Source organism: Ochlerotatus camptorhynchus, unplaced genomic scaffold, assembly GCF_037179485.1.
Source record: "Ochlerotatus camptorhynchus isolate MF236.1 unplaced genomic scaffold, CSIRO-AGI_Acam_v1.1 ptg000719l, whole genome shotgun sequence".
In the NCBI taxonomy this organism is placed as follows: Eukaryota; Metazoa; Arthropoda; class Insecta; order Diptera; family Culicidae; genus Ochlerotatus; species Ochlerotatus camptorhynchus.
The window spans coordinates 89,800-113,369 of NW_027041194.1; the positions used below are offsets into that span (position 1 = coordinate 89,800).

The 23,570-nt window shown below is 39.5% G+C and overlaps 1 pseudogene; it reads left to right on the forward strand.

The window, feature by feature from the left end:
• The window catches only part of LOC135714786 (uncharacterized), a 50,265-nt pseudogene extending 27,490 nt beyond the window's left edge, over positions 1-22,775 (forward strand).
• The last annotated feature ends 795 nt before the right edge of the window (positions 22,776-23,570 follow it).

Below are 23,570 nucleotides of genomic sequence, written 5' to 3' on the forward strand. Positions count from 1 at the left end.
ACAACAACAACAACAACAACAACAACAACAACAACAACAACAACAACAACAACAACAACAACAACAACAACAACAACAACAACAACAACAACAACAACAACAACAACAACAACAACAACAACAACAACAACAACAACAACAACAACAACAACAACAACAACAACAACAACAACAACAACAACAACAACAACAACAACAACAACAACAACAACAACAACAACAACAACAACAACAACAACAACAACAACAACAACAACAACAACAACAACAACAACAACAACAACAACAACAACAACAACAACAACAACAACAACAACAACAACAACAACAACAACAACAACAACAACAACAACAACAACAACAACAACAACAACAACAACAACAACAACAACAACAACAACAACAACAACAACAACAACAACAACAACAACAACAACAACAACAACAACAACAACAACAACAACAACAACAACAACAACAACAACAACAACAACAACAACAACAACAACAACAACAACAACAACAACAACAACAACAACAACAACAACAACAACAACAACAACAACAACAACAACAACAACAACAACAACAACAACAACAACAACAACAACAACAACAACAACAACAACAACAACAACAACAACAACAACAACAACAACAACAACAACAACAACAACAACAACAACAACAACAACAACAACAACAACAACAACAACAACAACAACAACAACAACAACAACAACAACAACAACAACAACAACAACAACAACAACAACAACAACAACAACAACAACAACAACAACAACAACAACAACAACAACAACAACAACAACAACAACAACAACAACAACAACAACAACAACAACAACAACAACAACAACAACAACAACAACAACAACAACAACAACAACAACAACAACAACAACAACAACAACAACAACAACAACAACAACAACAACAACAACAACAACAACAACAACAACAACAACAACAACAACAACAACAACAACAACAACAACAACAACAATCCTATAGTCAGACTCACGGAACAGTCTGCAATTAGCGACCGACGCTTTTTGAAGGCACAGCTGCGGGACCCCAAAATTATGAACATTGTGCGGACTATGCACTAAAACTAGTGCAACTTTAATGCTGGCAGCAGAAGGACTACCAACGGAAACAGCCCTTTTACGCGAAATTTTCCTGGACGTTCACGAAGAACTCGGAATTCCACGCACCAACGCTTTGGCAGACCTGAATAAACACCGCGCGTTCCTACTTAGTGAACGCACACAACGACTGCAGCAAACTAGGGAGGCCGCTCGCAAATTTTACAGTCCTCCAAATTTTCAACGGCACTGACGCACTCTACTAAAGGAAGTAACGACGACTATTCCCATGCAAGGGAATTATTATTATCGAATGACGACACTCTACATGAGGTAGACCCTGCTAATGTAAGTAATACTAACCTTTCAAAAATCTCTCTACTTCCTCAACAGAATGCGACTGAAATTTTGGTGTATTGCCAAAATTTCAATCGCATGAAAAGCCCAGCTAAAATGAAAGAAATCCACCAGAACATTCTATCTTCTTCTTTTTAAATAATTCTTGGAACTGAAACAAGTTGGGACGAAAGCGTCAGAAGCGAAGAAATTTTTGGAAACAATTTTAATGTATTCCGGCACGACAGGAATTTTCAACTCTGTAATAAAAAGTCTGGTGGTGGAGTGCTCATTGCCATCAATGCTGACTTTACTTCTGAAGAAATCATAACAAATAAGCACAAGGAATTCGAAAATGTCTGGGTCAAAGCACTTATTGCCGGTGAAATACACATTTTTTCTTCTGTGTATTTTCCACCTAAACATGCCCACAAGCAGTCTTATGAACTATTTTTTCAAATTGTTGAAACTATAATGTCAAATATGGAACCAGAAGTAAAACTGCATATTTATGGCGACTTCAATCAACGAAACGCAGACTTTATTACAGACATTGAAAATGAATCATTTTTACTCACGGTCGTAGGTGAAGACGAAACATTACAATTATTATTCGACAAAATATCTTATTTTGGTCTTAATCAAATAAACCATGTAAAAAATCAACAAAACTCATATTTAGACCTTTTATTTACAAATTGTACTGAAGACTTCTGTGTGGATACATCATTAGCACCTTTATGGAAAAATGAAGTGTTTCACACAGCAATTGAATACTCAATCTTCGTACAAAATTCTTCTTCCTCCAGCGACTGGGAATACGAGGAAGTGCCGGAATACCATAAAGCAAATTACGAAGAAGCCAAACGTAGACTATGCACAATAAATTGGCAAAATTTAATAAGTATAAGTATTGTCGATACTGAAGTAGAAAAATTTCACTCAATTCTTCAAAGCCTAATTTTAGAAACCATAAAAAAAGAAGACGAACACAAAGCAATAAACTACCCGCATGGTTCAATCCACAACTGAAAAATTTGAAGAATAAAAAACAGAAAGCTCATAAACTACCTATACAAAAAAGAAAAAACTGAAACCAATTTGCGAAACTATCACAACTTAGGCAACCAATTAAATACAGCCATCAACTCTGCATATGAGGACTATAACCGCAAAGTCGAAAATGAATTCAAATCATGTCCTAAGAACTTTTTTAATTATGTAACCACGAAATTAAAAAGCAGCAATTTTCCTTCGCGAATGAATTTGGAGCAAATGTAGGTGAGAATTCTTCTGAAATTTGCAATCTCTTTGCAAATTTCTTCCAAGAAGTATACACCACATTTTCCGAAGAAGATCGTGACCGCGATTTCTTTTCATTCATTCCTGAAATTTCTAAAAACATCTCTGTCAACCAACTTTCTCAACATGAATCAGGTGCAAAATCAGACATTCGAAATTATCGTGGAATTGCTATTATTTCTTGCATTCCAAAACTTTTTGAATCAATCGTAAACGGCAACATTTTTCAGCAGGTGAAAAATCTAATAACAAGTAAACAGCACGGCTTTTTTAAAGGTCGTTCAACTACCTCTAATCTTCTAGAATATGTATCTTTCATTATTAAAGCGTTGGACAGTGGCAAGCACGTTGAAGCGCTATACACCGACTTCAGTAAAGCATTTGACCGCATCGACATACCATTATTAATCCTCAAATTGCAGAAAATAGGAATGGAGCCTGGACTTTTGAATTGGCTTCAATCATACCTAACACATCGCAAACAAATAGTCCGCTTTCAAAATAAACTTTCAGAACCAATTTCAGTCACCTCTGGGGTAACCCAGGGTTCTTATTTAGGCCCACTTCTTTTTATTTTGTACATAAACGACATTTCCTACATACTTAAAAAAATAAAATTGCTTGTATATGCAGACGACATGAAGCTCTTTATGGAAATAAGTAATTCTAGCGATGCAGAAGAATTCCAGAATGAAATCAATATATTCCACACTTGGTGTAGTCAAAGTCTACTTCAACTGAACGTAAAAAAAATGTACTGCAATAGCATTTAGCAGAAAAATTGAAACACCGCGTATTGAAATATCATTAGGCAACCAAATAGTAGAAAAAAGCAAAATTGTAAGAGATCTAGGTGTAATCCTAGACTCCAAACTAACTTTTATAGAACATTATAATACTATCATTAGTAAAGCAAACAGAATGCTAGGCTTCATCAAAAGGTTCAGTCATAATTTCGAAGACCCATACACTATTAAGCTATTATATACCACAGATGTAAGGCCAATTCTGGAATACTGCCACCTAGTATGGAATCCATACATTTCCATACACGAAGAACGCATAGAATCTGTCCAAAAACAATTCCTTTTATATGCTTTACGAAAATTGAATTGAACTGCATTTCCATTACCATCTTATGAAGCGCGCTACATGCTCATCAATATACAAACACTTAAGGGGAAGCTCACCGCTCCGAAAAAAATAATTACGTTTTGATTTTTCTAAAAATATTGGAAAAAGATATCAAAATTCTAAGAAAATCACATATTTTCTAATTTTTCAAAGAAAATTCACGTGCAAAAACATTTTTTATAAGTCATTATGGCATAAAGTTGGACTCAAAAAACCACAAAACATCAACTTTTCGGTTTTTCTGAGAGTCCAATTTTTTTTCATGATGGGATAGAAAAAAAATTTTCGCATGTAATTTTTGACAAAAATCTAAGGAAGAAACTGATTTTCTTGGATTTTTGATAATTTTTCCCAATATTTTTAGAAAAATAAAAACGTACCGAAAATATTTTTTTATTTTTGGGCCGGTGAGCTTCCCCTTAAGGAGCGCCGCCAATTTGCAATGCTTTTCTTCATCAACGACATTATTTCAATGCGCATAGATTCGGCAGAAATTCTCGCACAATTAAACTTTTACACACCTTGTCGATATCTTAGAACACGGAATTTATTTTCAGAAAAATCGTACAGAACAAACTATGCAAAAAATAGCCCAATCAATCGAATGATGCGCCTATATAATTTGCATTGCTGAACTATTGACATAACTATGTCCAAGCAGTAAATAAAAACAAAGCTAAAACAGAATAGAATTAATGCATAGTAGGGGAAATGACGGCTTCGGCATGACCGACTACTTTCGGCAACACAAATTGAAACACTATTTTCACTGGATTTTCTTAAGAAAACACTTCGCTGAATGCATGCAAACGATTCTTTATGCTTTCAGCTTCAATTTAACTATATTTTTACCACTGAGAAACAGCAATCTAGCAAGGTTTTCTTGAAATGCAACACACGCACTACAAATTGTAGCTGATTTCGAGTTGCCGATAATAGAACAGCAGATTTACATGCAGTTCAAATGGAACGGTTGCCGAAGAAAAACTGGTTGCCGACAATACTCGCTCTCACTAGAGAAGATTGGAGCTTTATAAATGCGTTTCAAAACAGTTTTTGACAATTCTTTCGACTGAAATTGTTAGAGCAGCTGGCACCAAACGATTGTAAACAAACCAATACTGCATATGTGTGCGTTCCTTAGAGAAAAAGGCTATATAGAAAGAAGGTCGCTGGCTACACGCAGAAAAATGGATTTTTGTTTCAGGGCCTAATGTATTTTGTTATTGATTCAAACATGTTGTATCACTATTTCAACGAAACATATTTTTGAATCAACAAAATGGTTTTTGGAATCAACAAACAGATTATTGACTCTACAACCGGTTTGTTGATTCAAAAATATTTTTCTTTGAACTAATCGAATAATATATTTGAATCAATACCAAAAATATATTAGGCCCTGAGCCAAAAATATATCCATTTGAATATAAAAATCATTTCTCTGTGTGTAGGTTGCCGAGAATACGAAAATTCCCCTATGTAAGTAAACATTGTAATAACCATTGTATGTAGTCTACACTGGCTTGACGAAATGGATATAAATATACAGAAAGGAGAACTCGTCCAGTGGAGGAAGTGTATCAACCGATTGACTGGCATCCAGAACCGCGGTCGCGAATTTTCGCCAGCCAATGTTTTTTGTAAGATCGTATCCGAGAAATTTTGACGAGAAATCGCAGTTCTCGGTGGAAGATACTGAGGCAATACTGAGGCATTTACCTCGAATGTTAACCTGACATGCAACAACTTCAATGCCTGTCACCGAAGGCAGATCGATTCTGTAGAAGGAATGGAGCTTGTTGATCCCCAGAAGCACCCCTCCATACGAATCTGCACGATCAAGGTGAATAATGTTGAAATCGTGGAAAGCAAGATCGTTATCTGAAGAGAGCCATGTTTCACAAAGGGCAAATGCATCAGAAAGTGAATTGTTAACTAAAAATTTAAATGTTTCAAGTTTTGGCATAAGACTTCTACAGTTCCACTGAAGAACAGAGATCATATCACCGACCTCATTCGGAGAATTATCCATCAAAGGATATGATCGATGCAAGGAAGGACCATCTAGAAGTTAGTTGCTTCAAAAGAGTTTTCACCATTGGCAGCACTAAATTAATAATGCTCCTCGTTGAGTCAGAGATATTGAATATACTTAAGAAGCTATCCACAATACCACAAAACGTGAACATGGGGGCATGTTCTTGCTGATTATTCAGGTGATTTTCTGGTCGCAAAACTGGGACATCTGGGGTTTTAGATGATCCTGGAAGTGACGGAAAGTTCTTGTCATAATTACAATGTTTAAAACCCGGTGGAATGGGTTTCGGTGCATTTGCGTTACCTCTTGATTTTTCCAAGGTGGAAGGGTGGTCCAAACGAGTGGCCTTACGAGGCTTTTCGGTGATGTGTTTTTGGCTCGTTTTCTCGTATTGCCTTTAAAGACAAACGGACTACCCTCACCGACATCTGAATCAGAGTCTAGATCATCAACTGGCAAAATGGAGAACGTGTTACTGCTTTTTGGTGTGGTCTGAGAAGATGAAGCGGTATTCTTCAAGAGTTCTGCTATTGTTCTGTTGGAGCGAGCTTGCAGAGCCCGCTTAATTTTGTGTCCCTGCTGTTTATACCTCGGGCATTTAATTAGGGTATGCAGGCTCTCCTTGCAGTACACGCATTTTGGAGGAGCACCGCAAGGGCCGTCTTGATGTTGCTCGCCACACTGATCGCAGCGTGGTTTGTTCGAGCAGTAGTCCGATGTGTCACTATTTCGAGCAGTTACAACCAGACGTACAGGCAGCCGAACCTTGATAATAGCGACGTAGTGAGGTAACGCTGAACCCGAAAAGGTCACGCGAAACGAGTTTGACAAGGAATACGATTTTTTTGAGGCTGAGACGGATATTGACTGCATTTGAAGACAATCCAATATCTTCACCTTCGGCAGAGCACGGTTTTTAAAGATTCCGAAGGAATCGGGACCCAAGAAATCATCTTTAGTCAAACTCGCTTCGGTGACCACTCCTTCAATTTCTACCTCACCGTCGTCAACGGTAACGCGCAGTTTTATTGGTGTCACCTTGAAAATATCGGTAACGGCCGAAAAATGTGTTGTGTTTTTGCTGGAGGACGAGTCAACGGGAACGTCAAGGGTATCCATTTCAGGCTCATCGTCTGAGATGTTAAGCGACCATCTCCTGACGCCATTTTGAAATCCCAGATGGCGGCTTCCGGTTACAGGAAAACATGAACATTCTGTCAAATACCACCCCACAATATAGGTATTTTTGGAATCGGAGTGACGTGTAGGAACCGGAAATCGATGTCTGACGCCATTTTGAAATCCAAGATGGTGGTTTCCGGTTACAGAAAAGCTTGGAAATTCTGCCGAATACCCCCACAATATGGGTATTTTTGGAATCGGAGTGACGTGTAGGAATCGGAAATCAATGTCTGACGCCATTTTGAAATCCAATATGGCGGCTTCCGGTTACATAAAAACAGAAAAATAATGTTAAATAACCCACAATATGGGTATCTTAAGAATCGGAGTAGGGACCGGAATTCGATGCCTGACGCCATTTTGAAATCCAAGATGGCGGCTTCCGGTTACAGGAAAACAGAAAAATACCGTTGAATACACAACAATATGGATATTTTTGGAATCGGGTGACCTGTGGGAACCGGGAATCCATGTCTGATGCCATTTCGAAATCCAAGATGGTGACATCCGGTTACAGAAACACTAGAAAATACTGTCCAATACCCCACAATATGGTTTTTTTTAATCGGGGTGACTTATTAGGACTGAAACCCCATGTCTGACACCATTTTTAAATTCAATATGGCGACTTCCGGTTACATAAAAACATAAAAATATATGGTTAAATAACCTATAATATGGGTATCTTAAGAATCGGGGTGACGTGGTGCTATTTGGCAATTTTTCTGTTACTGGAAGCCACCATCTTGGATTTCAAAATGGCGTTAGATATTGATTTCCGGTCCCTTAACGTCACTCAGATTCCAAAAATACCCATATTGTGGGATATTTGACAGAATGTCCATGTTTTTCTGTAACCGGAAGCCACCATCTTGGATTTAAAAATGGCGTCAGACATTGATTTTCGGTCCCTAAACGTCACTCCGATTCCAAAAATAGCCATATTGTGGGGTATATGACAGATTTTCCAAGTTTTTATGTAACCGGAAGCCACCATCTTGGATTTCAAAATGGAGTCAGACATCGATTTCTGTTCCCTGCACATCACCCTGATTCCAAAAATACCCATATTGTGGGGGTATTTGGCAGAATTTCCAAGTTTTTCTGTAACCGGGAGTCGCCATCTTGGATTTAAAAATGACGTCAGACATTGATTTCCGGTCCTTACACGTCACTCCGATTCCAAAAATACCCATATTGTGTGGTATTTGACAGAATTTCCAAGTTCTTACGTAACCGGAAGCCGCCATCTTAGATTTCAAAAAGGTGTTAGACATCGATATCCGATCCCTACACGTCACTTCGATTCCAAAAATACCCATATTGTGGGGGTATTTGGCAGAATTTCCAAATTTTTCTGTAACCGGAAGCCGCCATCTTGGATTTCAAAATGGCGTCAGACATTGATTTCCGGTTCCTACACGTCACTCCGATTCCAAAAATACCCATATTGTGGGGGTTTCGGCAGAATTTCCAAGATTTTCTGTAACCGGAAACCGCCATCTTGGATTTCAAAATGGCGTCAAAAATCGATTTCCGGTTCCTACACGTCACTTCGATTCTAAAAATAACCATATTGTGGGGTATTTCACAGTATATCCCAGTTTCCCAAACTCGTTATTTGGAATTTACTTCGTAGAAAGAAAACTCGTTATTTGGGATTTACTTCGTAAAAAAACCTCGTTATTTGGGATTTACTTCGTAAAAAGAGGGACGTAAATTGAATACTGCGTAAAAAAAAAGGCTTCGTAAACGGAGGTTTCGGTGTATATGTATATATAGATATATTAACTATTAACAAAATTTTGGATCACCCTAACTATGCTCTACTTAAAAATAGCATGAAAAAAAAAATCAAGACAAAAACTTATAGATATATAGTATTTAAAAGATTTTAGATCACCATATTTATGAGCCAACCTTACCTAATATTGGACAAGGGAAACAAGGGAGATGCGATACTGGTGAAAACAAAGGTACACGATATAGGGGAAATGCCGGTAATGTCGGCCTAAGTGTCCCTAATTTGGGCCCATACATAAATTCAGCAATCAACTAAATTTTCAATAGCAACCAAAAATATCCATTAGTAACGTCCCAATAACGCGTTCATCTAGATAAAATTGATAAATAGCAGACTTTTAGTGATGGGCCCAAATTAGGGACATGTAGGCCGACATTACCTACATTTCCCCTACCTATTGAACTGAGGCGGCAGAAGACTGGTGAGATGCTATTGTTTGCCCCAACGGCTGTTGGGTCGATAACCTTGCAGCTGGTATGCCTCGGTCGCCTCGGTAGGAAATTTAACGTGCTTTCGTTGTTGCTATCAATGGGATGATGTGATGTTGCGATGATGATGAGTTAAAGCTGGACCGTAATCAAAGCGCTCGGCGTATGATTAACGCCTTCCTCACTCGCGCACTAGTTCTCTTAACACTATGCCAACTAACTTTGGCGAGAAAAAACCCTCGCGTGGGGAAAACTCGAAAACACAAATACTAGTGTCGTTCAACGAGACCGATGCGACTTGACCGGCTCAGCGTGCGAGACGAAATGGCGTTTCAATCTTGTAAATTCGTATGTTTATAAATTGAAAAATGAGTGCCCTGTGATTTAATTTTACTGCACTATGTAAATATACATGCTTATGTATATTTCGATGAAAATACACGTACTTTCAAATTTTAAGAAATGCTCTGCACATAAATGAATTCTAAATAAAAATTAAGCTAGTTTATGTATTTTTATTATGCAATCGAATTACTGGCAATTCAACAGAAATGGTTGTAACTACTAGATATACTGTACCTATTAGAGCAGGTGCAGATTCCAACGCCCCTACCCAATTGCATGGCTTTTCTGGCTGACTCGGAAGTAGTAGTTGCCTTTGCGAGATCAATACACGGCAGATCGCCCCAAATTTAAGTTTAGTTAACTCATAAGTCACATAAAGTGCAGGTACGCTTCGGATGAGAGTATGATGAGTTATTTTGCCTCATGTTTTTCCAGGTTTTTCCAGGTTTACCCAGAAAAATCTTCCCGAATATGAGAAAAGTAAAGAATGAATTCACTCAGTCTATTGATACTACTCCAAGAAAGTTTTCTGATGATTTTCACAGGAAACTATGAGGCAAATTAACTCATGGCAGCATACCTGTACTTTTAGCGATTATGAGTGAACTAAACTCAAATTTGGGTCGTTCTTATTTATGGTAATATACTCATCGAGCTAATTGCAGCCAAAACTAAGCTTGCACCGGTGAAACAAATACCGCTACCAAGGTTGAAGCTAAACGCTATCTATCTGACCTGATGCAGAAGCTGTCACATTCGGTTGAGCATCTTCAGGTCAAATATTACGCGTGACCAGACTCAACAATTATGTTGTAGTGTTTATGTTAACTTCCCAGACAATGGAAAACGTATGTTGGTAACAAAACGTCCGATTCAAGAGTCGACCCATCAACTCATGGACCGGGGACCAACGGTTTTACTTCCCTTCCGAAGGAAGTTATGCTTCATAAAACCCTAGCGATGAGAGGTAATCACGCTTCCCAACAAACAATTTGAGTTGATCAAAAGCTGACAAAGCTTATTTTTGCCTGAATAAGCTCTTATTCAGCATGCAATGTTTGTTGGGTTACCGCTACACCACCGGCGCCGCTAGGCTGTACTTCTTGTGGTATTTCTCCGGAAGAACTGGTGATCCACAATCTTTGGTGAACAGGACCGTCATGGCTGAGCAAGGATGAAACAACTTGGGAACGTCCAATACCAGCAGCAGTTGCATATGAAAATCTACTGAAACAACGGAGCAAACAAGCGATAACTATGCTGATTTCAGTTAACTGTTTCGAATCAACCATGGAAATCGATATATTTTCGAAACTAACTAGGGGAAATAACGGCTTCGGCATGACAGACTATTTTCGGCAACCCAAATTGAAACACTATTTTCACTGGATTTTCTTACGAAAACACTTCGCTGAATGCATGCAAATGATTCTTTATGCTTTCAGCTTCAATTTGACTATATTTTTACCACTGAGAAAAAGCAATCTAGCAGGGGTTTCTTGAAATGCAACACACGCACTACAAATTGTAGCTGATTTCGAGTTGCCGATAATAGAACAGCAGATTTACATGCAGTTCAAATGGAACGGTTGCCGAAGAAAAACTGGTTGCCGACAATACTCGCTCTCACTAGAGAAGATTGGAGCTTTGTAAAAGCGTTTCAAAACAGTTTTTGACAATTCTTTTGACTGAAATTGTTAGAGCAGCTGGCAGCAAAAGATTGTAAACAAACCAATACTGCATATGTGTGCGTTCCATAGAGAAAAAGGCTATAGAAAGAAGGTCGCTGCTTAGGTTGCCGAGAATACGTAAATTCCCCATACAGCGGTTGGTGTCTTGGCATACGTACTTCGATTTGCTGCACAGCAAAAAATTAATTTTGATATCACATCAAAGTGGTTGCTCTTCAATCGTGTCAAGGATATGGTGTAATATTACTTTCCAAAAAGGACAAAATTATCATGAATACATTACGCTGCTTTTACTGCATTTGTTTATTTTTGTGGTCATACAAATTACATGAGATTTTCGACATGATTGAAGTGCATCCTCATGGATGTAATATTAAAATTTATTTTTTGCTGTGTAGCATTCGTAGCTCGAAACAGTAAGGATTCCTCATGGTGGATGAACTACACTTCCGATTTGGCATTTATTCGGAATTACTTACTTTACTTAAGGGTCCTGTGCACCACCAGCGGTGCAAAGGGCCAACGTGAAAGACTTCCATCCTGGGCGGCTGCTCGCTTTTGCCTTGACCTGGGCCCAGGTCAGATTTCTATCGACTTGCTTAATTTCCTTATTGAGGCTCCGCCGCCATGAGCCCCTGGGTCTGCCTCTGCTGCGATGTCCTGCCGGATTCCAATCCAGCGCTTGCTTGCAGATTTCGTTTCCACCCCGTCGAAGTGTGTGGCCGACCCACCTCCACTTTCGCTCTCGAATTTCTGTTGCTATCGGCTTCTGATGACATCGACGATGGAGCTCGGCATTCGAGATCCAGTTGTGAGGCCACCAGGCACGAATTATATACCGCAGGCATCGGTTGATGAAGACCTGCAGCTTTTGAGTGTTCTCCGCTGATACACACCACGTCTCGCTGGCGTATAACAATACAGATTTCACGTTCGAGTTGAAAATTCGGATTTTGGTGCGTTGACTTATCTGATTGGATCTCCATACGTTTCGTAAATTCGCAAAGGCAGCCCTAGCCTTCTTGATTCGTGCACCTATGTCGCTCTTGGTCCCGCCGTCCGACGCTATTTGGCTGCCAAGATATTGGAAACTTTCGACCTTCTCCACTGCTTGCCCCGCTACCGTAAAGTTGGAAGGGTTGCCCGTGTTGATATCCAACGATTTGGTCTTGTTGACGTTGATGGTGAGACCCGCCGCAGAGGAGCGTTCGGCTAGGTCATTGAGCTTACTCTGCATATCAGAGCGCCGTTGTGCTAGTAGAGCAACATCATCAGCCAAATCGAAGTCGTTGAGATGCTCCATGGTGATAGGCTGCCAAAGCAGCCCACGGTTCGGTACACGGTCAATTGCACCTACCATGATCTCGTCGATTACGATGAGAAACAGTAGCGGTGATAGTATACATTCTTGTCTCACACCAACGACTACCCGGATAGGGTCGGATAAGGCTCCGTTATGCAGAACTCTGCACGTGAAAGCCTCATACTGCGCTTCGATGAGGTTGACGATTTTATCCGGGACTCCCTTGCGTCTCAGGGTGCCCCACAGATTCTCGTGATTGAGACGGTCGAAAGCTTTTTCGTAGTCAATGAATACCAAATAAAGGGACTCTTGGAATTCATTGACCTGCTCCAGGATGATGCGGAGCGTGACAATATGGTCCACACAAGATCTTCCGGCACGGAATCCTGCCTGCTGCCGTCGGAGAGTCGCGTCGATCTTCTCCTGTATCCGATTCAGGATAACTTTGCACAGAACTTTGAGAACAATACACAGTAACATGATGCCTCGCCGATTGTCGCACACAGTCAGATCCCCCTTCTTTGGGACCTTCACTGAGATGCCCTGCATCCAGTCGGCCGGAAAAGTCGCGGTGTCCCAGATATTACAGAATAGTTGATGCAACATTTGTGCGGATAGCATGGGGTCAGCTTTAAGCATCTCTGCTGATATGCGATCGACCCCTGGAGCCTTGTTGGATTTCATGCTTCGGATAGCTGCTTCAATCTCCTGCAGTGATGGGGCCTCGGAATTGACACGAGTGATGCGCCGCACCCTAGGCGGATCATGCCGAGATGTTGATGGCTGGTTGGCCGTCGAAACTTGAAGAAGTTGTTCGAAGTGCTCAAACCAGCGTTTCAGCTGGTCAGTGGGGTCGGTAAGCAATTGTCCAGTCGTGTCCTTCACTGGCATCCTCGGTTTCATCCTTGCTCCACTCAGGCGTCGTGAGATATCGTAGAGGAGGCGTATATCGCCAGTGTTTGCGGCTTTCTCCCCTTCGTCGGCCAGGGAGTTCACCCACGCTCGCTTGTCCCGTCTGCAAGAGCGCTTGACTTCCTTCTCTAGAGCCGAGTACCGTTGACGGGCTTCGTTCTTGGCTCCTCTGGTTCTCGCCCGCTCTATCGCGGCTTTTGCTTCTCTACGCTCCTCAATCTTCCACCAGGTTTCATCTGTGATCCACTCTTTCCTCTGGTTGCGCAGCTCACCCAAGTTGTTCTCGCTTGTTTCTATAAAGGCATTCTTGATGGCCGTCCATTGTTCTTCTACGCTGCCACCTCCTGGAACATCCGCAGCTCGAGTCTCAAGTTCTTCAACAAAAGACCTTTTTACCGCTGGATCTTCAAGTCGGCGTGTGTTGAACCGCCGCCCGAGTCTCTCCTCCCGTCGCTGGATCCGCGCCATGCGTAGGCGGATTTCACCGATTAGAAGGGCATCAGACGCGATTTCGGCGCTGCGTTTATTCCGAACATCAAGAAGGCTCCGTCTCCATTTTCGGCTGATGCAGATGTGGTCGATCTGATTTTCGGAATGTCCATCACGGGAAACCCATGTGACTTTGTGCACTGGCCGATGGGGGAAGAGCGAGCCCCCGATCACCATGTCGTTATTGCCACAAAATTCTGCAAACAGCTCACCGTTCTCGCTCATTTCGCCGAGACCATGGCGTCCCATGACACGCTCATAGTCCGTGTTGTCGGAGCCGATCTTCGCATTGAAGTCGCCAGTGTAGATCTTGATGTCACCCTTTGGAACCTTATCCACGACGGCATTCAGTTGACTGTAAAAATTCTCCTTGTCCTGTAGCTCGGCAGCATCGGTTGGCGCATAACATTGGATTATGGTAAGGTTACAAACCCGTGTTCTAAATCTGGCAACGATTATCCTCTCATTAACAGGCTCCCACTTGATGAGCGCAGCACTTGCCTGGACGCTAAGTAGGAGACCAACTTCACGATGGCGGGGAGCGTTTTCACCTCGAATACCAGAGTATAGTAGTATCTGTCCCGACGGCAGTTTGTGTTCTCCAAAGTTTGGCCAACGAGCTTCACTCAGTCCCAGGGTTTCTAGCTTCATGCGTCGAGCCTCGTTGGCGAGTTGTGCCAGTTTACCCTGCTGGGCTAGCGTCAATACATTCCATGATCCAATTCGTGTCCGTTGTTTTGCGCTAAAAGTCGTTGCCGTTATATCAGTTCGATGTCTTTCTCTGTTGGTTTCTGTAACAATTGTAAAGGTTTCAGATACAGTAGGTGGTTGGCCTAAGGTCTCCTATCCGCCGTGATGGGGCTGCCATCTTAGGTGTAGCTTCCGGGGAAGAGCATTTCTTATTCAGCGGCTGGATGCCAGTCAGACGCTGTGTATTCGGATGGCAAAATACAAAGTTTTTGACAGCAAGATCAAACGTCTAAGGTCTGGAAGTTTCTCGAAAGAGTATGCTGGAACATCTGTATTCGTTCATCTTCGGTAACGGGATTCTGTGGGTCGGCGATAGGGTCCAGAATTTGGTTTGAAGCATCCGATCATTTTGCCTCAGTCCCACCGTAACACCCAACTGTTGATCGAATGCAGTGCTGTAAGCGGTCACCGTAGTCGACGGTTTTTTTATGATAATAGGCTGCCTTTGCTTGCGACACTTGCAGAACAAGCTATCAAAGTACAGTTTCAAACTAAAATTTCTTATGACAGTCTCAGTCGTATGACATTATATCACCAAAGACCGTCACGTATTAATGCATTTTAGTTTTTCGCATAATAAGAGCTGCTAATGTTGTGAATTCTGGAAATAACAAGCAACGATAATCTAGTAATAACATTTCTGATCAGAAATGGTTTAATTTACACAAGATTGTCATATGATAGTTATTTGATCATGTTTGTTTGGCTCGAATGTTGTTCTACTGTTTGTGCTCTGTGAAGGAGAGGACGTTAGAGCATGAGTGTACGAATACTAACAGACTTTCTCGCATCTGGAGAATCTTGCTGGACCTTACCTTACCTTTTGGATTTTGGGCTCCGTTTCCGGTGATTTTAAACAGCATCCATTGCAATCGCCTGAAAGGAAAACAGCAAGTCAGCTGAAGGGAAATCTCCCATCTGTTCATACAACACCACAGGCGTGAGCAATCACACACGTTAGCGTGGATATGAGGGACCAATCCTGGTTAAATCAAGCAATCTGTGATAATCGATTGTTACAAAGGGATACATAGCCGTGTTCATCTGTTTGTCATCAAAAGCCATCCACCTAGAGGCAGCAGAATTCGTTTCTCAACGATTTTAAACGGTTTGTATAAATGCGTGACTTGTGCTATGAAATGTGGTCTGACAACGGCGCTAATTTTATGGATGCAGGCAACCAGCTGAGTGCCAGTACTGACTGTATCAAAAATAGTAAAAATTGAAGGAGCTCTACTAACTAGTGCAATCTAGTTTACATAACGAAGTGATAAGTCGATTCCTAGCGACCAAATGCATCAAATGAAATTTCATCACTCCATCCACACCACACAAGGGAGGTATTTGGCAAGCAGCGGTTAGAAGCACGAAGAAGCATCTCCGAGCGGTTATTAGCAAGGCACCGCTTGCTTTAGAGGAATTGACGACTGTACTGATTCAAACCGAGGCTTGTCTGAATTCGCGGTCCCTCTGCGCGATTTTGAAGTTTCCTGATAGCTTAGAAGCCATAAGTCTGGGACACTGAACTTGATTCCCGAACCTGGCGTTGAGCATATCCCTGTAAATCGTCTGTACAAATACCAGGAGCAGCAAAATCAGTGACATCTGGCGTCGTTGGCGAGATGAATATCTGTCCATCTTACAATCACGTCACAAGTCCGTACGGTAACCCTTCGCCGCGGACAGGTGAAGTTCCAGCTTTTGATCAACAATATATGCCCTTTGCTTAGTGATTGAGCCAGGTGCCTCAAGGGGCGGATTATTGTTTTATACAGTTTACACCATTCGCACACCCAGCCGGCGCCGGTGGTGTAGTGGTAAGCGTGACTGCTTTCTCACCCCAATTGGTCTGGGTTCAATCCCAGTCGAGGTCGGTGGGATTTTTCTGAGGCATAAAAATCTTCCTTCGGACGATTGCGGAACAGAGACCGACGTTAAATAAAGGAAAGAAAAAAAAACCATTCGCACACCCCTCGCGCAAAAGAAAAACACACCAGTTGTGAACCTTAACCTATTAGCGGGTGCATAAAAAAAATCAGGTTAGCAGGCCCTCTACTGAGTACACGGCGAATAATTCCAGTTATAGATCTTGAAATATACCAGAGAGTAAGATGCAGTCTTCAGCATAATTGTTCAGTGGGACAAAAAAATTTCATCTGAAACACATTTTACGGAAATTGTGGTATATATTCAGAATTTTAATCGTATGAAAAGCACAACAAAAATTAATGCAATTTATAAAAATATAGTGAGCTCTTCTTTTTCAGCTATTTTGGGCACTGAAACTAGTTGGAACGAGAAAATTAAAAGTGAGGAAACTTTTGGAAATGATTATAATGTTTTCAGAGATAATCGTGACTTACTCGAGACCCAAAGAATGTCAGGTGGTGGAGTTCTTATTGCTATTTCTTCAAAATGTATTGCAGAACTTATTGTCTCATCGAAAGTAAAAGAATTTGAGTATGTGTGGGTAAAGACAAATATAGCTGGTGAAACTAATATTTTTGCCACAGTCTATTTTCTCCCAGACTACGCTTGTAAGTCCTCGTATGAAAACTTTTCCCAAATAGCTGAAGAAATCGTATTTCAATTTCCCTTGAATTCAAAATCCATTTTTATGGAGATTACAATCAACGCAATGCTGATTTTATTCCTGATTCAGATAATGAGAGTTTTCTTCTCCAAGTCATTGGGGAAAACGAAACATTACAATTTATTTTTGAAAAAATGGCGTTTTTAGGATTAAACCAAATAAACCATGTAAGAAACCAACAGAATTGATTCCTAGATTTCTTGTTAACGAATATACATGAAGATTTCTGTGTAAGTAAATCTATTTCTTCTTTATGGAAGAATGAAGCATTTCACACAGCAATCGAGTATTCCATATATAACAAATTTTGTTCATGACCGTCAACACCCCAACAACAGTGAGTATGAAAATGTGTTCGACTACAAAAATGCTAATTATGATAATATTAAAAATAAATTCAATGGACTAAATTGGAAAACCATTTTGAAGGATCAGGTAAATGTTTAATGTGCAGTGGAGGCTTTTTATAAAATTTTGTTTGACGTAATTCACGAGGAAATTCCATTAAAAAGGAGACGACGCAATTATTCCTCCAAATATCCGGTTTGGTTCAATAATCATATCATTAACTTGAAAAATCGTAAACAAAAAGCTCACAAAATATACAAAAAACATAAAAATCATGATAATCTCCAAAAGTATTTAAGTATTTGTGATCAACTTAATGATGCAATTTCTTTGGCACTGTCTGAATATTACATAAAAACTGAGAATGAAATTAAATCATGTCCAAGAAACTTCTTCAATTACGTCAAAACTAAAATGAAATCGTGCAGCTTTCCATCAAAAATGACATTGGATGAAAAGGAAGGTAATAATTCTGATGATATATGTAATCTTTTCGCCACTTTTTTTTTTTTCAAGAAACATACACGAAATTTTCAGATAATGATCGTGATTATGAATATTTTTCTTATTTTCCTGACTTGTCAACTACTGTTGGCGTTAATAACATTTCGGTTCATGATATTTGGAATGGCCTACGAGATTTGGACGCCACTAAAAGTTCAGGACCAGATGGAATCCCACGTATTTTTATGAAAAACTTAGAAACTTAACTTACAACCCCTTTATTCTGGCTGTTTAATATGTCGCTTGAATCCTGTATATTCCCGAAGGAATGGACAAAATCTTACTTAATACCCATATATAAATCAGGTAAAAAATCCGATATTCGAAATTATCGTGGGATTGCTATCATATCGTGCATTCCAAAACTCTTCGAATCAATTATAAATAAAAACATTTATGGGCAATTAAAATAAAAAATAACTTGTGCACAACACGGCTTTTTTAAAGGTCGTTCAACCACCACAAACCTTTTGGAATTTGTGGATTTCGTATTAAATACAATGGACAGAGGTAACCAAGTAGAAGCTCTATGTACAGACTTCAGCAAAGCGTTTGACAGAATTGTTATCCCAATGCTGATTTTTAAATTAGAAAAAATGGGAATTGAGATGAAGCTCCTCACCTGGATTAAATCGTATTTAGTTGATCGCCAGCAAATTGTAAGATTCAACGAGAAAACATCTAAGCCAATTCATGTCACGTCAGGGGTTCACCAGGGCTCGCACCTAGGTCCCCTTCTTTTTATTTTGTACATTAATGACGTCTCTCTTATTTTAAAAATATCAGGGTGCTTATATACGCTGATACCCATTTCACAAAAAAAAAATCGAGAGACGAGCTATAGCTGAGGCCAAGGTTGCAAATACTCATTTCTGTTAAAATAATGTTTTTCGGAATAATAAAACCAAAAGATGGTATGATGGCATGTTTTACTTGTAACCTACAAGAAGAGGTTACAAAGTTTGCGTTTGAAACATAAAACCTGTAAATTTTGCTTTCTATGAGTCACAATCAGCGATTTGCTGATCGCTGAGTGAGTGAGTGAGTGAGTGAGTGAGTGTGTGAAAAATCGCTGATTGTGACTCTCTTGAAGTGAAATAAACAGGTTTAATATGTCAAACACATTCTTTGCAACCTCTTTTTGTATCCTACCAATTCAAAACATGATCATGGCATCTAATTATTTCATAATTAAAAAGAAACATTGTTTTAGCTGAAATGAGTATTTGCAACCTTGGCTGAGGCTCTTGTCAAGAATGCGAGAATGAAATTATCTCGCTTAATATCTGTGTGACGTTTTGTTTTTTTTTTTTTTTTTTAGATTAGATGTTATGCTATTAAGGTTGCATACATGTACATGTAGGAGCTATCCGTCCGTTATAATTGGTGTAACACATTTACGATGCATTTAATACACATTTATAAGGATTTCACAAGCAACTCTTGTTACCAATAAAAAAAAAATCACGAGTCATAGTTTGCGATCTATTTCATCACATTTTTTTTTCCTTTGGTTTGTTTTTTCCGTCGATCTTGTTTTCCGTGCTGAGCACCAATGCTACCGACGTGCCAGGGAGGCAGCTCCCACACCTGGACCCTACCTATCGACCCATCAACTCATGAACCGGGGACCAACGGCTTTACTTCCCTTCCGAAGGAAGGCGTGATCAGAGATGTTATGCCTCAGAATATCCCGGCGGCGCCGACTGGGATTGAACCCAGGCCTGCTGGGGTGAGTGGTAATCACGCTTACCACTACACCACCGGCGCCAGATCTATTTCATCACATATCGGGAACGAAAATTTGTGCAAAAAATATATTTTAATATACACAGCAAAACAATGTAATATCGATCAACGTAATTCAAGCTGATATATGAAATAAGGAAGTAATAGTAAAAAGCAGATGCAATATTACATGGATGTAATTTTGTTCGAAAAATCGATGTACATCGTACAACGTAATACACTCAGGTATTTTTTTACACGGGGGATATGTACCGTGTAAAAAAAACCGGGTAGCAAAAACCTTCGGAGATTTTGATTTTTCACATGCTTAAATGTTTTTAAAAAATCGGATTTTGATGCCATTCGTAATTATAGCATGCTATGGTCCATATAGACCAATTTAAAAAAAAATCTGTATTTACACCAAACAATATGATTTTTTTTAAAAGTATGCCATTCGATTACCTATAGCTTAAAACGAATAATGTGATTGGAATCAAGCCGACAGGTTGCATCGTTGCCGAGAAATCGTTAAAAACGTACCGTGTAAATCACGGCACTAACCGTGTAAAAAAACCGTGTAAAAAAAGACATCAGTGTATTACACAACCGGCGGAATCATCTCTGTGCAGCTGTTTGGATGTAATATTCAACGACTTTTTTTTTCTGTGTACGCTCTCTTTTGCAGGTGAGGGAGTTATATTAGTTCCTCTCAATCTCAAATAAGAAAGTTCGCTCGGGAAATACCGCTTTGCGAAATTCCCATCGATAATTTCCCTAGTAAAAACATCTCGCTTGCGATAATGAACTTTTGGCAATATTTCCATCATTGCTCCTAACGCTTCCAAAACTCAACTTATAATATTCCTACATAAACCCAGAGCATCCCTCTTGAAACCTTGCCACTATGAACGGTATTTCTTTGTCAAGTCAAGCGAAATATCTTGAACTAGTACTTGACCAAAAATTAACTTTTTAAGATCGCAATGAGGGCATCCAAGCCAAAGTTTTTTTTTTTTTCTTTGGTTTGTTTTTTCTGTCGATCTTGTTTTCCGTGCTGAGCACCAATGCTACCGACGTGCCAGGAAGGCAGCTCTCCCACACCTGGACCCTACCTATCGACCCATCAACTCATGAACCGGGGACCAACGGCTTTACTTCCCATCCGAAGGAAGGCGTGATCAGAGATGTTATGCCTCAGAACATTCCGGTGGCGCCGACTGGGATTGAACCCAGGCCTGCTGAGGTGAGAGGTAATCACGCTTACCACTACACCACCGGCGCCGTTGTCCAAGCCAAAGTTAACAAATATATAAGATGTTTGTATCCTCTTATAAACAGGCCATCCAAACTATGCCTGAAGAATAAACTTCTAATATTTAAACAAATTTTTAGACCAGCCATGCTTAACGCATGGTCGAGATGTTGCACTACCAAGAAAAATTCTCTTCAAAGGATTCAAACTTCAATTGCACAGATTCCATATTCAAGGAATATTTCTAAAAAAAATCATCTATCAATGAAACAATGTTCTGTCAATCTAATTGAAACTTTAATTGGCTCTGTTGTCTTGTGAATTTTAGCCATATTTTTCTGATTTTTATCTCTCAATCTATGGAATCTACACGAAAACTATGTTTTAACGGAATTTCCAGAACAGTATAAGGAACATTTTGCCGTAGACTACACATTTTTATATCATATGGGTGGAAAGTTCGTAGAACAAATACTTTAAAATTCTTCACTTTTTAAGATTTTTTCGAGACTGAAGCTATGTATATATATATATATATATATATATATATATATATATATATATACATATATATATATATATATATATATATATATATATATATAATATAGATATATATTTATTTATTTTTTAACTTTAGGAAAATTATGCGGATCGTAAGAAAATTTTCCGAACTTTGAGAAAGTTTTCTGAGCTTCGCAAAAATTATATCATTTCATAGTATCAATATTTTTCTCAATTTTGTTATTTTTTTTCTCCAGGTTTTGTGCAAACAAGAATTCTTACCGAGAGATTGGTAATTTATTTAATATGTCCGAAACGTCCTTCTACAAATGCCTCAATACAAATTTTGGTCATTATTATAATCTGTCCAATGAGATTGTTCGCTTTCCGGAGACATAGGCCGAAACGGAAAAATATCGTTACAGGATTCAAAACTGTTAGTTAAAATTTGATAATGTTTTGAAAGCATCTAATGTTCAAATTCCTTACAGATTGCTGGTTTTCCTAATATACGCTGTATTGACGGTAGCTATATCGCAATTCGAAAACCGGCAATAAAATCAGGTCGACCTATATCACCGGCACGATATGCTATCGATGACCCTTCAAGGAATCTGTGATCCTAACAGAAGATTTCTTGATGTTTGTATTGGGTCACCAAGTCGAATCCACGATTCGAGATTGTTTTCATTGTCACCGATCAGCGATGATCTATCAGGGATATGTCAGGGTCATCTTCTTGGCGATGCATCGTACCCGGTCCGGGAGTATTTGTTGACTCCATACAAAGACTACGGTAACTTGACGATTAAGCAGAGGAATTATAATCGGAAGCACTGCCAAACTCGGGACATAATAAAAAATAGCTTCGGTGTGCTGAAGCAAAGATTCCGCCAGTTGACACGGCTGGATTTTTTTCACGTGGAGCGAATGTATAAATTTGTTATCGCATGTTGCACTTTGCACAATATGTGCATTGATCAAAATGATCATGATGACGATCATGATGGATCATGATAGAATTCACGACGAAACAAGAGGTGCTGTGCCTAGCGATTTACCAACTGGCTCTCAGTCTTCAAAGAACGCCGCCTTGCGTAGGCTAGGCGAGTTAAGAATAACTGAATATAGAGCCGAAAAATTAATGTAAATAAAGTTAAATAGAGATAGAACTCAAAAGACACCAAATTTATAAACATTTACTTTCAATGAACTCATCTGATTGGGAAAAATCTTCGCTTCTGAAAATCATGGGTTCACTTTGGAAAACTTTCTAGCAATCTGCAGAAGAAGCATTTCATTTTTCATTCATTTCGCGTAAAAACAAATCTCAAGTTTTTCTTCAAAAAATTGGAATATCACAAAGGAAGAAATAAAAAAAATTTCAGAGTGCATTTATTTTTCATGCACTGGGACAGCTGTTATTCGGTTTTGCGCGTTTAGCTATACAAAGTGTCAAAAGATTTCATGGCGGTGTGATCTCGTGCTTTAACTCTTGCTTCTCGTGTCGAAGTGTAGAATCAATAGTGATTAATTGTTGTTTACAAGCTTTAATTTGTAACCAAGTCGGTTAGAACAATATTCGCGTTCGGAAAGCGTCTTATGACAGCATCACGGACTCCTGGAGCTGCTCCGATTTTGCTTCCCATCGACACACTCGTCTAGGAAACGGATCAGACGATAAAAAGAAAAGGATCGTTCCTTTGTTCTCGAGTATCGCTAATTCAGTTGGGTATGGATACTCGCTTCGCTAGATTTTATTATGTTGTAGAATATCACCTTGATCTTATACATATTTTTTTTTACATAAAT